Below are 19,064 nucleotides of genomic sequence, written 5' to 3'. Positions count from 1 at the left end.
AAGACTTTTGTAAAGACCATTATTATAAATAATAAAAAGAAGAGGGGCTAAGACACATCCTTGTCTCACCCCTCTTTGAACTTTAAAAGTATTTGTGACTTCGCCCCCTGACCAATTCTAACACAAGCATTCAAATCCTTGTGCAAATGAGCCAAGAAATGCACAAGGGACTCATCTAGGCCGTAGTTCAAAAGGGCTGTCCAAATTTTTGATTTGTTGACAAAATCGAACGCAGAGGACAAGTCCATGAAAGCAAGATAGACTGGCGATTTGCGTGCGATGTTGTATTTCCCCAAGATTAGGTTTAAATTGAGGCACTGCTCAATCGTACCGACCCTGTTACGGAAGCCTAATTGGCAGCGTTCCAAAATACCATTGTCCTCGGTCCAGCACAAGATCTTATTATATAGAATCGGGCCAAGGATTTTTAAGGTATTATCGATAAGGGAGATAGGCCTATAACAACTTGGTTGAGAACGTTCTCCCTTTTTAAAAATAGGGACGATAATACTTGTTGACCAAGTGCAAGGGAGGGGAGCTACAGTAAGATTGTTAAAAACATTTAGGAGATGCGGAGCCCAGACATCAGTATTTGATTTAATAATATCAATAGGTAGGCCATCAGGGCCCGGTGCCTTATTCCCCGCACTCTGATTAATGCCGTCCTCTACCTCGGATAAAGTTATGTCAACCCTAGGTGGGTGTCAGAAGGAAATTGCGGCCGGCTCAGAATGGGGCGCAGCATAAATTGCATTAAAATGATTAATCCAGGCTTCACCTGTGATAGTGCAGCTAATCGGGGACATGAGCTGTCCAGAGGAACGTAGGTCTTTGACAGCTGACCAAAATATGTTTCCCTTCTTTGAGTCAGCAGCTCTAGCCAGAACAGCCCAGCGGCCTTCTAGGATTTCAATTTTCCTTTTGTTTATAATAGCTTTGTACCAACATCTCGCCTCTCTTACCTCACTAGGACAGTTTGGTTTAAGAGACAGTGCCCTCCGTAGTTCTCTATTTGCCACTAAGCATTCACGGTTGAACCGTCTGGGACCAGGTTCAATATCCCTACAAGATACAGATAACAAGGTTTTAGAGGCTGCACAAATTTTAACAAAATTACAGACGGCCTTGAGATGTGGAACTTTATCCAGTAGGCATGAATTAAAAAGGTGTAAGTTGCCTCTAACTAAAGCGTGGAATGTTTCCGTGATGTTAACACCCCGCCATTTAAGTCTAAGTTTGTCTGTGGTAATTGCAATATTCCTAGCACCGCACTCCTTATTAAAGATGGGCCGTGATTCTAAGCTTATAACAGCCCTAATGGGGTTATGGTCCCCTTGGCTCATAGGAATAACAGCACCATCTAATAGACAATCAGCTATGCGGGGTGAAACGAAAAAGTAATCAATGGTTGAGAGACACCCTCTGCCTCTGAAGGTTGAAACTGGCTGAACGTTAGGGGCAGAATTAATAACAATATCCATAACATTTTGCAAGTTATGGGAGTTTCAAAAGGAGAGCAATTCAATGCCCCTTTGGCAAGGAGTACCCTGCCCATTTAACCTATTATGTGTGGCCCTGCTATTAAGCCGGGCATTGAAGTCACCACCCAAAAAAATGCCATTGGTCTTTTCGAAATCATACCTAGACTCTAGATTGGTAATAAAATTAAATACATCAATAACATTTCTATTGGGGGAAGTATTAAAATCATTGTTATAAAAATTAATCAGAAAAAATGAAACTTTCCGTTTAACTAAAAAAGCTTGGAAATGCGAGTTATCGGTAGATATACTCTTGATACTCTCACCAGCTGAGATATTAATCCAGGTTGACAGGCCGCCAGAAGGGCGGCCCATTCTTGATTTGGTAACTAGGTTGTTATGACATTGGAACCCATTAAGGTGCAGTTCTTGTGTGGCCCAAGTCTCCTGGAACATCACGATGTCCTGCTGTTTCACCAGGCTAAGCCACTCCACATCTTCTAGCCTCGATTGAAGACCAGCGATGTTCAAGGTCAAGACTTTTAAATCATTAACTCCTGCAGTACTAATTGATCTTAATGAATGGTTGGGATACAAATATAAAACTGAAGGGGAGGGTCACTAGCATGCTCTACATAACAAATTTGTGAGGGTGGTTGTCAGTCAGTAATATTTAAATCTGACAAAGCGGAAAAGTGATTGGCCAAAGGAAGTACTGCAGGTGTGTTAAAAAGCGGACGGGTGGGTGGTTTGTAGAAATAGCCCAGCGGGAGAGCACAAATATCAGTACCTTGCCCAAATGTTTGCTCCCATAAGGAAAGAATGTTTCGTACCATCTGGGGTTTACTAAAATTAATAACAATACAATCCCCCATGATGTTTTGGGGGGATAAGCCAACCCACCCCACTCTGCGTACCATTAGTATTTCCTGCAAATTGGCAGGATTAAAGCCGTTATGTTTCTTAAGCCAATCCACATACTTATTCCACAGATCAACCATTGACTCCCTTCCATTAGTTGATAAACAGGGGACACCTGCCAAAACCAATCAATAGGAACAAGAAGCCGGGGGGAGGTTCAAGACATCAGTATTAGGATGTTTATGAATAGGCGATGCTCGCGGGTTGGTCAATCTATCCTTAGACCCCCCAGAAATAAGAGATATCTGGGGTGGAGGCTGTTTGTTATGGTCCACCAACCCAAGTTCAGGAGCAGTAGTAGATTTTAAAATAGGGACATCCTGACCATTAATAAGTGGTTTACTGGCAGTAGCCGCATTAGTCACCATGATATGATCAATAGTTGGCAGAAGAGCACAGTGTCTGTGATTACTTTTAATGGGTCCTGGGATGATCAGTTGTTCCAAATCGTCCAGTCTTTTTTGCAAAAGGCAGATGCTTCTTTTCAAAAAGTGTCTTTGTATAGCTCATCAATGATCTCATACTAGACTCCAAAGCGTCCATGATATTATCAGTTCTTAGAGGAAGTGGTGCATCATCCGTTTTTGTACCAAGAGTGAAGGTACTCGCTGTGGGTGTAGGGGAAACAATACTTCTAGTGATTTTAGAGGGGATTTTAGATTTATTAAAAACAGGGGGAGCAACTTGTTTCCGTTTTGCTGCAGGCTCATGTAACTTTGTAGAGGCCATAGTTTTAGGGGCACAAGTCCGGACATCAGGTTTTGGGCCTTCGGGTGGGGCAGTAGGCTGAGTGTCCATAATCAATAGTGCAGGAGTAGGAGAGGGCGAGGCCTTGGGCAGTGGCTGTAAATTAGGCATCAAGGAGAGCCGTGGATAGAGGATGTAGCCCTGATTTAAAGCATCCAAGGATGCCTGTCAGCAGTTAGTGCATCCAGGGATAGGCGCCTTACAGTGAGCTCAATTTCATGTGTTATATAATTGTCAGCCCTCACTAGGAAATCATCCAAAGTGCCCGCAGCTCCCTTGCGTTTACTCATTGTCAAACAAACACCCCCTCAAAATACCAACAGGCGTAGGAATAAGTAAATAATCTACGATGGAGCAAACGATGTAGGTAATAATGATAACAGTACCTTTTGACCAATTAGGCCAGATAGCAGATCGAGGGTGGGCCCAGCCCAGCCTCCTCCGGCCTGTGACGGCCTAGGACGGTCCCGCCCTTGTCCCAGGCTTCTCCCGGGACGCTCCCGCGACACGGGGGATAGCGCTGTAATTTATGCACCTCCTGGCGCGTCTTCCCTGATGGCGGCTTCCGGCCGCTGAGGCAGCTGGAGCTTGTGGTCCTCCACACCGCGCTCCCCCCCCCACAGCGGCCGCGTTCAGATGATAAGGAGCTGTGGCGGCAGGGAGAAACGGGTGTTTCCTTTTTAACACGGGGCTGCCTGCCTGAAGAGATTGCCGCACCCGCAGTAAGTCAATGCCCCCGACAGGGCTGGGCGTCAGAAATGTGTAAATGAAGTCCCTGCTCCACCGGGGATAGTGCTGTAATTTATGCGCCTCCTGGCGCGTCTTCCCTGATGGTGTCTTCCGGCCGCTGAGGCAGCTGGAGCTTGTGGTCCTCCACACCGTGGCCCCCACCCCACATCAGCCGACCTCAGATGATAAGGAGCTGCGGCGGCAGGGAGAGACCGGGCGTTTCCTTTTTAACACGGGGCTGCCTGCCTGAAGAGATTGCCGCACCCGCAGTAAGTCAATGCCCCCGACAGGGCTGGCCGTAAGAAATGCGTAAATGAAGTCCCCGCTCCACCGGGGATAGCGCTGTAATTTATGCACCTCCTGGCGCGTCTTCCCTGATGGCGGCTTCCGGCCGCTGAGGCAGCTGGAGCTTGTGGTCCTCCACACCGCCCCCCCCCCCCACAGCGGCCGCGCTCAGATGATAAGGAGCTGCGGTGGCAGGGAGAGACCGAGCGTTTCCTTTTTAACACGGGGCTGCCTGCCTGAAGAGATTGCCGCACCCGCAGTAAGTCAATGCCGCCGACGAGGCTGGCCGTCAGAAATGCGTAAATGCGAAAATGTAATTCATAGAAAGTTTGCTTATTTTGTCATAACCACTTGTGTCTTTTGCTATTGTCCTGGGTCACATGACTGTAAATGGCTCTGCTGTTGGTGTTTGTGTATTTCTCTAATACAGTGATTCAAAGGGGGACTAGATGTGGCCAGGATAGCTGGAGGCAGAGCTGTCCCCTGTGCCAATTACACTTCAAGGGGCTTGCCTCAGGCACACACAGCTGAACCTGACACCTGCCTTTTGTCACCCGAGGCAGTTTGCAGCCTTGGCAGTGAAAGAGAAGAACTTTCCAGAACGAAATGTCCACACTCACATACACACAAAGGTTTGCACCAGATGCAATTATTGAACCCTCAGAACCATTCTTCTTCATACTCCTTGATCTGTGGAAGGTTCTGAAAGACTTTCCTGCTGCCAGAGAAACTGCCTTGCTGCCAGAATAACTACTTTGCTGCTTGACAAACTGACTTGTTTCTTGAAGGACTGAACCTGCTTGCTTTCATCTCTGGCTGTCTAGCGTGACTGTAAGTCAGTTGGCTGAGCTCCTGTGGGAATTACAGGGACACAATAGGCTTCCAGAAGCCTGTCCTGCAAATGCCTAGCTGACCAGCTGCAACTGGACCTGCCTGAGCCCGGCTGATGGACTCTACTGGAGTGAGCCCTTATCCCCAAGAGGCGCCCCCCTGGTTCTAGACCTTCTCTACCATCAGTGGGAGTTCCTTCATAAGAAAAATGTGAAAACCTTGAAGTTTGGGCTCTTTGTGATGCACAAACTGCTTCTTGTGCCAAAAGCCTCCTCTTTGTGACCTCTTCCAGCAAGAACAGAACTCTACGCGATGGACTTGAGAAGGTAACTCTTTAGCGGGACTAACTTTTTCCCTGTATCTAGTTCGTGCTCCATTGCAGTTGGTGTGAACTTGTGACTTTACCTCATTCTGGTGTGACCAGAGAACTGCAAGTGGCATTTTCTGCTACTTAACACTATTTTTGCTTATAGCTTTACAATTCTATATCTCTGGTTCTACTGATTGGATTTTTATTATTCTTGTATCATTTTATTTATTAAAATGTACTCTATTTTACTACATTGGTTTGTGGATTTTACTTGGGTTGTGTTTTCACTTTATTGCTGTTTGTGTGGTACATTTATATTTTGCACATTTACTCTAGGTTAAGCTTGACATATTATGTGCCAGACTACCAGAGGGTTAAGCACAGGTTAGTTTAGTGACATTTTGTGGTTAACCCTTACAAGGCGTGTGGTTGTTGCCTGAGTGGGGCTTCCATACCTGTCAAACAACAACCCAATTTCTTACAAAAATCAATTAAGTTTGAATACAGAAACCATGCACATCATATATTTATTTACTTATTTATTCATGAACATGCTTATATAGCCTGCAAATATACTTGTGAGCAATAGAATACTTTATATATAACAGCAACAACCATAATAAAAAAATAACAAATGACCAAGGACCCACAAGTTTGAGAGGATGAGGGGATATGTAAATGAAGATGGAATGGCTGCTGCAGAAGTTGAGTAAAATATAATAAGATGCTGGGCGCTATCTGGGTGGCAATATGTTAGAAATGAGAGGTTGTTGACTTGAAGGTAAAAATTGTCACTAATAAATCTGATGGTGGGGGGATTGAAACACTGTAATTCTGAGACTTTTTTCACGAATACTGTGTAGTTGGTTGGCTCTGCGAAAAATGAATGCATGATGTGTGCTTGCGTAGAAAAGACATGTGAGTTATCAGCTCAATGTATTCTCTGTACAGTTTTGAAGTCACAAAGTGAACATTGCTAGGGCAGCTCATGGAGGCACAGCACACACCCAGTTTCAAGTCTCCCTTCCCCCAAGATATTTTCCCCTTGAACCAGTTCTCCCAAGAGCAATAATTAAGCAATCAGCGTAAGCAAAGAATAACAGAAGTTATGAACAGTCCTATAATCAGAATTTATCAGAGTATGCTTGTGAAAAAAAAGATTATGTACTGGCCTAATCTCGAGGCACCAGAAATGTGCTGTATATTCTTCAAATAGGGGCCCAGATTTACTAAGCATTTGCATTGTCCTTGCAAGGCTCAAGGCAATGCAAGGATGAGTGGTGTAATAATAGCCCTGCAGCTCCCATGGTGTGGGGAGCCCTGAGCTCCAGGGGGCCCCATCCAGCACTGTTTCACGGGCAGCAGCTAAGAGCTCTTGACGGTGTCCATAGTGTGGAGTGCCCCCTTCATCTACTTTTAAGGGAGGCCCCCTCAAGTTTCATTATGCCACTGGCAAGAACAACGCAAAGGTTTCAGAAAAAAGTACAAAACCATGCAAGGGGCACTTTGTTCCACCTTGCTTGGCTTTGTAAAGAAATAACAACCCCAGCAGCCTGTGGTGTGTTACGTTACATTTGAAACTGATCGGTGTGCCATCGATGGAGCATGGGTATTCCGGTGCACCCAGCCTGGATTTGATGCAATTCCATATTTTCAATGATTTGTAAACCTGGAATTGTATCAGATCGGTACATCTGTGAGAGGAGGATGTAATGAAGAGAAACATCTTTCTCCTTGTTATCTTCTCTTTCTATCTGTGATGCATTGTGCACCATTCATAGAAAATGAAAAATGCCTCTTTGTATTTTTTGTCTGTGAAAAGGTATACCTTTCAGCACAAGAAAAATCCTGCCCGTAACACAGGCAACCTTGAGCTGAATTGTGTGAAATATTAGGAAATATGCTCCATGATATTTATTGTCATGTTCCACAAAATATTTTGTGCTCACCATACATTTCATACTCCTCAGATAGAAACTGTGAACTTTATGGAGAAAAGGAATGGTAGCAAGTGCATGTCACCCCCCCTAATAAATATGATGTATGAGGAGGGGTTTTAGGAGTCAGACAAACCTGTCAGAGAATCTTTCCTCAACAGATGAAGGGGCAGATTTACAAGCCCATTGCGTCACTTTTGTGATGTAGCGAGAGTGTAAAAAATGCTCCACGTTGTGACACATTTACAACATGACACCTCTAGAGAGATGTGTCACGTTGTAAAGCCCTGCACCACATTATACCTGCCTCAGGTGTATTGAATGCAGGGTGGGCGTTCCGACGCAAGAATGCCTCGTAAAAGCGACGCAGTGAAATCTTCAGGATTTCCCTGCGCCACTTCTACGACGCCACTGCGTCAAAACCTTACGCCTGCTTGAAGCAGGCGTAATGAGTGACGCAGCACAAAATCATCATCATCATAACCACTTTATTTGATTTTTAAAAAAATCATAAAAGTATGCTATATACAATAAAAACATTTCAACAATTCATAAAATGCATACAGTACATTCAAGTATCATAAAACAGCAATAAATAACATATAAAAAGGTTTCCTCATTTAAAATCCATAATTCATAGTCAATATAATTCAGCTATCCTAAAAACCCCCATGACTACAATGCAAGTCTCTTCTTCCTACTTCGAAAGGATGCCACAAGAAAACTTGCCACGCTATACATTGTTGCAGGTGATTCCAGTAGTAGCAAGAAAAGTAAAGCAGGTTTAGCCTGTAAAAATGCTTTCTCTTTCAACAGGGGAACAATAAACTTCCTTTTGGCATCGTGGTAGAAAGGGCAGAACAGCATGAAGTGCATAGTATCTTGTGATGAGAAATCATCACATTTACATGCAGCCGCATCTTCAGGCTTGGACCATCCAGTTTGTTCACTTAGAACCATATGGATCTGATTAAACCGGAGCTTTGTTAGTAGCCATCTATGAAATGGGTTAGTAACGACTGCTAAATATGGTTGAACGGATAAGCAGGAAATTAACATATAATGGGCCCTGACAGTGGGTTTACTAAGTTGTTTTTCCTCCTGCTCCAGTTCCTTGTATTTAGAGAAGTTAATTTTAACCCAAGTCAGGTCTGCCTTTTTCAATCCAGAAGGATTGGAAAAGATCTCTGGCCGCCCCAGTTCTGTTACTGGCTGCTTGATGTATGCTAACCATTGAATGTCCTTGGCCTTGTCTAGGTTTAAACAGTCCTTGAGTATTTTATGGTTCAAGGTAAGATTAGTGTTAATCCAAACTCTGATCCACAATAGGATGGGTGCCATTGCTATAGTGTCGCTGATGTATCCCATCCCCAACTCCTGATGGACAGAAAAGGTAGCGGTCGATTGGGGGACGCCCAAAAGGGAACGAAGAAATGTATTTTCCTCCCTTTGGATAGTGTCACCTTTTACGTATCCCCAAAGGCCCGCACCATACCTAGCTATTGAAAGTGTCTTTGCCTTGTAAATAGCTATCAAAGCTTCACATGGTTTCCCCCCAGTCTTCTCGCAAAGCTTAGGATTGCATTAGCGGAGCTTCTTACCGCTTTTGTCTTTGATGTTAATTGCGGGGACCAATGTCCCTTGTTGTCAAATACCACCCCAAGGTATGTAAAAACCTTTACACTTGAAATCACTTCCTTATTACAATAGAAAGTCTTGGTGGCGTTTTTGCTGGCCCCAATAGCCATTATGTGGGATTTGGAAATATTCACTACTAGGTCAGACGAATTCATGAAAGCCCCAAAGGAGTCAAGCAATCTTTGCATTTGCCCTCCTGTGTCATCCTGATGGTAGCCTTCAGATCTCTATGTAAACTGATAAAAAGTTTACCAGGGATGCATCATGCCCCAGGTTCAGTAGCATAGTCCACAGCCTTGACCTGTTAACCAGGTCAAAGGCTGTGGATAGGTCCATGAAACCTAGAAAGATGGAACCCTTGGCTGCCCTCATATATTTCGACACAATCAGATGTAAATTTAGGCATTGGGCCTCCGTACCTCTCCTTGGCCTAAAGCCATATTGAGCGGTGGATAGAATATCATTATCCGTTGTCCACTGTGTTATTTTGGCTAGGACCACTTTCCCCAGGATATTAACGGAGGAATCCAGTAAGGATATAGGCCTATAACATCTGGGATCTCCCCTTTGGCCTTTCTTGAAAATGGGGATGATAGTTGAACAAGACCATGTTTTTGGAAAAGCTAGTTCAGAAACTGAGTTAAAAACATTTGCAAGCAAAATTGCCCAGAACTTAGTGTTGGACTTCTACATATCGGAGGGAACCCCATCCGGGCCAGGTGCTTTGCGCCCTGCTGTGCCCTCTATCGCAACCTCGATCTCTGCTACTGTAAATCTTAAAGGTTGCAAAGGATGCAAACTAGCTGGTATCAAAAACGGCTCCTGTACTTTATTGCTCCCATAGATTTCCTTGAAATGATTAAGCCAACCTTCCTCCTCAATATTTGTTTCTAGGACAGTATTCAATGTCTCAGCATTTCTAGGACAGTATTCAATGTCTCAGCACAGTATTCAATGTCTCAGCAGCATAATAGGTTTAGGCCTTCCTGAGAATTGCTGGAATTGTGTGGTGCTTGCAACATGACTCCAGCAATGCGTGACCTTTGCAACAACATATTCATGACACATCTGTCAATCTTTGCACCATGGTGTGCCGCTTTGTTAATGCAACTCATCCATGGTGACGCAAGGGTTTTTTTGTGTGACACAAGTAAACTGACGCATCTCTGCTATGATGCGTCAGTTTCTTGCAAATCTGCCCCGAAATGTGTATCCTCACTATGAACAATCAACTTAGTGCACACACAAAGGTTTTGGTATTTTACAACAGACTGATATTGAATATGTTTCATATCTAGTATTATGTTTAAATGTAGCTATTGGCTTGCTTAATTATGCATCCATTACATATGGTGTATAAAGCTATGAAATAGTTCGAAATTAATTGTTATAGTTTTTATGTCCAAGAAGTGTATGCTGCAATTTAACGTTTCTATAGGAAACTATTGTTATTGTTGTTATTCTGAACTATGACAATTTGCTTATACCAGTGTACAAAAACGTTGTACTACAGAATTCCTGTGGTTTCTCTGATCTTTTAGAATTCCCCTTAAGAAGAGATCTGAGAAGAAGTTTCAACTGGTTGTTCACTCTCTGAGTTCTGTCTACTGCTGTTGGGCAGTTTTCTTAATGTAAGGCTATCAAACCCCTACAGGATGAGACATCTCAGGATTGGACTCTTCAGCAATCACTAATTTTGCCTTGTGACGATTTGTGTGTATGCCCATTTGTAAAATGCATGAGTATAGCCATACTTTTAGGGGCCGGATGGATGATTGGAGCGAGAAAATGATAACAGCAGAACACCAGGAGAAATTAGGTTGACAGGGATGATAGAAAATGAAGATGCTATAAATTGGTATAATGTGTTGCTTTTGCACCCAGAAGTGAAATTAGATAAGAGGAGGTTGAGTGGAGTGGAGATGTATCTTTCTAAGAAATGTTATTATCTGAGGAATTTCCTATTGCAAGTTATATGAGCCACCTGCAGGATATCATTAATACCTGCCAGCAATTTGAAATCCTAGTAGTGAGAGAACACTCTTATAAAGTTCATCCATTTGCATTGAGACCTGTTGCTTTGCCATTAAGAATCACCTTAGAAGCCCTTGTAAGTTCTTGTAATGTAACAGGGTAGAGCAATTCCTATGCTTGGTAAGCAAAAGCATGGCATATTTGGTTTTGTCTCGAAGAGCAGCCACTGAAGGTGTTGTGGGGCTGGACTTGTAAGTAAATACTTGTGCATAATAATATATAATGATGTGGGAGACAATGGGTCGGCGGGAATGTTCATGACATTGGATGTTTTGTGTTGAATACACAGAATGTTATACCCCCTTGCTAATTTCTCACACATTTTAGGCCCATCTTATTAGCTAACTCCTATACTCTGATCTTAGTAGTATTGCCATTTCAACAGCTTGCTTCAAAATAATTGGATCACCTGAATATCCATGATCAATTTTGCTTATGGTTAGGGTACCCTTTTTTATGGAGTTTATTTTTTTAACATTTCTGTTCTGCATTTATCAATATTTATATTGTGTCTTGTAATAAAATGAAGGTAAACATGGTATATTTCTCCATATATTTAATCGATAAATCTGCTCTCATACTTGAATGCCTGTCATGCTTCAATGATATGAGTATCCACAGATGATATATCAATGCACTTTTATGAAAACATGCACATTTTAGTATCAACCCTGTGCATATTTCCTTCTGGTTAATTCTCATTACTAACATTTCTTCTTTGTCAAACCCCTTACTGGTCAAACTACACAGCTTTTGGCCTGGCGGTCATGACTGACAGCATTTACAATCACTCAAAAGCAACCACATTTTTATTTGTATCCACATTTAAATTTAAAAATAAATGTAGAGAGGAAAATAACTAGTTTTCTCTCTGAATCTATTTATAATAGTCCATAAAAATAGAAAACAGGGAATCTCACAACTGATTCACCACTGTGAAGCAGCAGAACTAGCACTTGGTTGCATTGCAGCGACTGAGAGCATAGTTACCTTTCTAGTGTGTCTTGTGGTTTCTTCTCCTTTGGCAGATAGCTAATTGTCTACCCATGATTTACAGTTTTAAACTGATCCCAACTGATAGCTGACATATCCCAATTTTCTTCTTAAGGTAGCAGAGCAAGAGTTCATCTAGAAGCAGTACCCTCTTGAACTCCATTCAAATCCTTGGGTGTTGAGTCGGTTAAAGTCTGCAGTTCACAGTGCCAGGTTGATTCTTTTTGGTCATTTCATTCAGCCAATGCAAACTAGGAAATAGTTGATGCATGTGCATTGATTGTGCTGAAGAGAGATAAATGCATAGATCTCCTGTTGAAATTATTTAATATTCCCAAGATTAATGACCCTGAGGATCTCCATGAGCAAATTAATGGTGCGACAGATGTGGCACCTTCTGTTTCGATATTTCCTGTATATAGTGCCAAGTTTGGGATTTCAGATACAATTAAATTCCCTACAATGATTAAGGGATAACGTGTAGCAGTCAACTGCATTTTTCAAATGTTCAAAGATCCCTGACAGATATTTGATTTGGATTGGAAATTGGAAACAAAGTAAAGATAAATGAATTATAGGAAATAATCTTGGTCAAGCTGGGGCTCCAGCACCAGTCTTGTGTTCAAGAACTATTATTGAAAGGTTCAATACTGGTGTACCTTTAACAGATGGACCTTATGTGGTGGTAAAGAACTGGGGATGGCTAATGCCTTGACTGTTGTTCTTTTCCCATATCCCACTCCAGGCACAGTGTTCCCAACTGCTCATCACCTGCCCACCCGGACCCGGTAGGAGGGGGTAGGTCGGCGAAGTCGTTCGATCAGCACAAACTTCATGAGGAACCCCTCATGTGTTTAGACCTTCCAGGTACTGTGAAGCCTGGCTAGTAAACTACACAGGGTAGTTCCAGTTTCACCAGGTGTGTGACTATTTGTCCCTATGGTGTATGTGAGTTTGCAGCCACAACACCAACATTTAAGTTTCACTTTTAGATAGTTTTTTTGCGCCTTATAGTTTTGTTTTTACTTAGGGTAGGAGACCCCTTCATTAAAATTGCTTTCGTAGGTACTCCCAGCCCTATTTTAATTCACTCCCTAGATCTACAGACACAAGGCCCCCCACCCGCACTTCGCCAAACGGCTGTTGCAAAAAGATCTCCGCTATAGTGCCCCTACTATAGGGAGCCCGTCGGGTATTGTACCGCCGACCCGACGAGGAGCAGCCCAATAATGAAGCATGATACACGACAGGGTGTGTGAAGGCATTATATTCCAATATATTGGATTCCTAATCTTGAACTCCAGTGGTCAGATGGGCTTAGAATTCCCTGTGTTCTTGTATCTCACACTATAGGAACAGCATAATCTTCTTGTTGAAACCCTTGAACTCTCCCATCATCCTTCACCTCATAGGGAAAAGCAACCTATATGCTATGTGTCTACCCCTATACCCATTCCTTACACCATAGGCATGAATCCAAGCTCTCTTAGCTGATGTGGGATTAAAGAAGGACAGCCTGGCAGTCTAAGTCATTTGTTGATATTTTAGCAATTTTTAACATCTGATATGAGTTAGGTTCTATGATATTATGGGGATGGAGGGGATGATTTCTTTTCAGGGCTTATTGAGTGGCAATAAAAAAACAAGTGTGACCACCCTGGATAAACATGAGTCATGCATGCTCCTGTAGATACACCAAAGGCACACATTTAATTAGGGGCTGGATAACTTTGCAGAATCGCCTCCATATATATTTACAGTGGAATGTGTGAAGTCTGACCAGGAAGAGATGGGTTTCCAGACATATTGTTTTGTTGATTCTTTCTCTTTGGTGTAGTGTTCTTTGCATACGTTTGCTTACTTGGTCTCTTGAAGGGAAAATGGCTTGGCGCAGATGGGGATGGCTGCCTCTTGATAGAGCTCCACACCAGACCGGGAGAGTGGAACACCTCCGGATCGGACCTCTTCACTCGGCACCGCCGTACCTGCCGTCATGGACGCATGAAGTGTCCTACTGCTATTCTGCGGCTGCAGAATTGCTTTTTATTACTGCTATGAGCAGGTTTCTTCTATTTTTTAGCCGGCGCATTTCCTCTCTGGTCAAGACTCACGCCGGCCATTTTGTTTTTTTCAAACGCATGAATGATTTCCCATTATTGAATAATTTATGGGATTTTTCTCTGTTCATAGCAATGTTCTTTCTCAAATTGGATGGTTATCTTCCAAAATGTGCTTCCTGAATCTACATTAAATTGTCTTTAAAGGTATTTTTTGATGACAGTCCTTATTTTTGTCACAGATACCATTTGTTTCTCTGAACAATATTTTGTTTAAACCAGAGATAAACTAATACACTATTTATTAAACTAATCTTTAAAGTACATCTCTTAAATGTAAAGAGCTTATTGTCTCTTTAGCTCATTTGTGTATTGGGAGAACGAAGTCTGCCCATCATGTTAGTAGCACCTCTGTTGCTTCTTCATCTATGACAGACTATGACCTGTTCAGCGTCCTTCAAGAGAAAATGGCGGAATCTGAGCACGATGCGGTGTCTTCTTTAAACACCTGCTCTTCAAATGCTCCCCTTCTTTCTTCAAAATATAACAGCAAAGTTAGCTGCAAAAATCGATTTCTTCATCAGGAAAACAGGTTAAAAAAGAAACTCCTTTACCACCTGTATCTCCCCCTCCGATATCTATGGAGTTAATCCTTGAAGAAATAAGAGCCCTTAAGCCATACATAAAAGAAGCCAATACTCACCTTCAGAATCTGGTTGAGTAGTGGTCTACTATGGAAAATAAAGTTGTTCAAATAGAGACTACAGTGGACTCTTTTCAGTCTGTTGTGAACCGAGTCCCTTCTATACAATTGCAAGTCTCACATGTTCAGAAGCAGGTTGAAAATCTTGAGAATCGCACCAGGCACAATAACCTAAAAATGTATGGTCTAGCAGAAGGCCTTGAAGGCTCTAATCCAATCACCTTTTTTCAATATTTTCTCACAACGATTCTTGGTCTTCCGAAGACACCAACTTCGAATATTCATCATTTAGGTCATAATCCACAATCAGCTTTGTGAAATCCTAAACCACAAGGTGTTATCCTGTATTTTTTGCAGTACACTGATTTGTTGAAAGTAGTGCAGGCAGTCAAAGGCAAAGGAAGAATTTCCTGGCAAGGTTCCAATCTCTTCTTTTTCAGGATTAGGCTAAAGTGACAGCAGACAGAAGGAAAGCATTTTTGGACATGAGACCAGCACTTCGTAATATTAATGCTAGATTTGGTATTATACATCCATGTATTCTCAAAGTTACGTATAAGAATAAAACTATGACCTATGAAGACCCCACTATACTACAATGCTTTTTGGGCAATTGCATGAAAGTTACTAGAAACACTCTTTGAATTGATATTATTTCAAACTTAAGTTTAATTTCCTGTTGCCCTATATGTGTATTGTGCTGTATTGGATGCATTTTATAGGATTATGTCCTTTGTCAGATGTCGTTTTTTCCAAATATATTGTTTGATTTCATATTATGTTTGTTTTAAACTTATTCCTAGTTGCTTGTAATGTGTAATGTACTATATTGTGTTGTATTTTACATAATGTGTTTTCCTGTGTTAGGTGCTGTTTATTTAATGTTCTTCAAAGTGATTTCAAGTCCAACTGGATGGTGTGCTTCCTCCCTTCTGTTTCCAGCTGAAATCTCCCAGTTGGTTCTATTGTTTCCTTATGTGGCCTCACCACCCTCGATTTTTGTGTATGTTTTTGTGTATGTTGTTATACATGTTTCTTGGTACGTTAACTTCTTTATCATCTTTTTCTATATGGTGTTTGTCCTTTTATTTTTGAAGCTTTTTTAGATTTTCTTATTTTAGTTTTCATGTCTTATTTTTTGCCGCATATTTCTTATCCAATTTACTATCTCTCTATTTTTTCTGTTCAAATGTACACCTTTTTCTGGGTCTTTTTCATCTATTTCATTTTCTTATTACTTTCACTTCTTCTTTCTCGACTTTTTCAATGTCTACTTCATGTACTATCTGTTTTTCTATACTCTTCCAGTTTCATGACTTTAACTGGTTTTAAATGTTGATAGTTTTTCCTATTTATTTTAATATCTTAGTCATATTAATATGTTATAGATGGCTTTAAGGTTTATTTTATGGAATGTGAAAGGTTTAGGTTCAACAATAAAGCGTCAAAGGGTTTTAGCACATATATCTATCTATAAGAGGTGGCATTGTTTCATTACAGGAAATGTAAATTTCAGATAAAGAAATCAAGAAACTTAAAAGGCAATGGGTAAGTCCTATTGTTGCATCGCCTGGCTCAGGGAAATGTAATAAATTTGCTATATTGTGTCATAAACGCCTTGATATACAAGTCATTGCTCATACTTTAGATGATGAAGGCAGATGGGTTTCAGTTTCTTTACTTGTTGATAACGTTTCTTTAACCATTAGTTAACCTATACGCACCTACTAATCCTGATAAATCTTTTTGGCCCCAAATGCTATCTCAACTGATGACTTATAAGGATGATTATTTATAAGTAGGGGGTGATTTTATTACAGTTCATGACCCTATTCTGGATAGACGATACAAAACTTGCTTTATTCCTTTACATATTCATGCTCAGTTTACATCTAATATATGTCAGAGAGAGCTTATTGATGCTTGGAGGTTATGTAATCCGACTCTTTAGCAATATACTTTTTACTCTCCTGTTCACTTTTCTCAATTTCAAATTGATAATTTGTTTATATCTCAAGCACTTGCTCAACACCTTATACACTCAGATATAGGCTCCATATTAATTTCAGATCATGCTCCAGTCACATGGATTTAGATCTGCTTCCACTTACTCCCAGCACTAAGACATGGAGATTTAATAAAGCACTTTTTTTAGATTCAGCATTTGCACAAGCCTTTGAACGATTTAACAATACATTTTTTCTTGAAAATGAAACTCCTGATATTTCCCCCAAAACGGTTTGGGATACTTTTAAAGCTGCCTCTAGAGATTTCATTATTTCCTTTGTGGCCCGGAAATGCAGGTTATCTTCCCTTGAATCCAATACACTTCTTTCTCGTATTAAACTATTAGAAAATTCTTTTTATAATTCCAAATCTAAAAATAATCTTGATGAATTAGTTAAAGCAAAATCTGCATTCAATAAGCTATCCACAGAACTTGCTAATTCACATTTAGTAAAGTCCAGTGCCAAACATTTTGGTGGTCAGAATAAAGCAGGAAAACTTCTTGCTAATTATCTCAAAATTTGAAAAGAACGTACTAAAATTGATTCTGTTATTACGTCCGTGAATAAAACTATTCATAAAAATAAAGATATATTTTCAGAATTTACTCAATTCTTTCAGAACCTCTATACTCCGGAGTCTCAATCTACTCACCAGAAAGCATTTCGGTACTTATCAACAATCTCTCCCCCTACTACTCTCAACACCGATATTTCCTCCTTGGATGCCCGATATTCAAATTCAAGATATTTTTAAAGCTATGTGTCTGACTAACATGGTAAAGCCCCAGGACCTGATGGTTTCACTATAGAGTTTTATTCCCAGTTTTCCAAACTTCTAAGACTAAAACTGCATAATCTTTTCCTTTACTTTATATCCAAACAGACATCGGGTGGTTCATTTCAAGAAACCTTAATAGTTCTCCTCCCTAAGGATAATATAGATCATACATTATGTAAAAATTGTCGCCCGATATCTTTAATAGATTTAGACTATAAAATATTCGCACAAATTCTTGCTCTACGCTTAGATCCTATCTTACCTCATCTAATTGGGAAGGAGCAGTGTGTCTTTATTAAAAGTTGACATCTTTCAGACAACACAAGATTATTTTTTAATATTCTGAGTAAGTCTAAATCATATAAATCTTCTTTAGTAGTGATATCATTAGATGCAGAAAAAGCTTTTGATCAAATCAGTTGGCCCTTCAATTTTTCCACGCTTTACTTGTTTGGCTTTGGTTCTAAATATATTAGTTATGTATCTTTGTTGTATTCTTCCCCCAAATCCTCTTTTCTAGCAAATGGTCTTATGTCTCTATTTTTTAGACAAGGTTGCCCTCTTGCACCTCTGCTATTTATTCTTGCTTTACATCCATTTTTAATAAACATTCATTCCAATACAGACATAATGGGGATATTGTTTATGGTGATAAACAATTCAAACTTTCTGTCTACGCAGATGATATTTAACTTTTTATTTCTCAACCACAAACATCTTTACCAGCTTTTCTTTTAGAAGTAGATCATTTTGCGTTAAATACTGATAAATGTGAAATTCTTCCCAGAAATAATTATGTTTCCATACATATTTAGCTTTCTCTTCTTTTTGTGGGAATCCAGATAAAATGAAGTACCTTGAATTGTGGTTTACTGACTTCATCAAAGAAACAGTGTCTATAAACTTTAAATCTAACTCCCCATATAAACTTCACTCTCCTCTCAATGGAATCCCTTATTCTTATCTTGGTGGGATTGTTTAAATTCCATAAAAAGATGTTTATATCTATATTTTTATTTTATCTCTCTAATATGCTGGTAAATATTACCCTTTTTCATTTAAAAACAATACCAACATTTGTATGGTATAACAAAAAACCTCGGATGTCTCTCCAAAAACTTGAGACCTAAACATTTGGGAGGGGGGGGAGGTTAACTTTCTGGATCTTCATACGTATTATTTAGCCTTTTTCCTTAAACAAACTTCCTCCCTGTTAAAAGAAGATGATTCTTTACCATTTTCTTTATGGGTTAATCTTGAAAGAAATTTTTTTCAACCTTTCTCACTATGGAACCTTTATCTTTTATGTCCAGACCTTCATCATTATCTCTTCAGATGTTTAAGAATACTTGTAAAGTACTTCAACCACTTCTTATCTCGCATAGAACCCCTAAAGAATATTTTTTACAATCATGAATCTGGTATAATTTGCTTGTTAAGTTAAATAATAAAACCATTTTTTGGAAGGATTGGTGCTCTAAGGGCCTCAAATGGATCTATCAGCCTTTCCAAGGTGAAATATGTATTTCCTTTTCTGTAGCTCAATCTCGCTTTTCTTTTCCACTTTCCTATCAAACTAAATACATATCCTTAATCACTATCATTCAGTCT

The sequence above is a fragment of the Lissotriton vulgaris genome, chromosome 6, assembly GCF_964263255.1.
Source record: "Lissotriton vulgaris chromosome 6, aLisVul1.2, whole genome shotgun sequence".
Lineage (NCBI taxonomy): Eukaryota > Metazoa > Chordata > Amphibia > Caudata > Salamandridae > Lissotriton > Lissotriton vulgaris.
Note: the sequence above shows the minus strand (reverse complement) of the source record.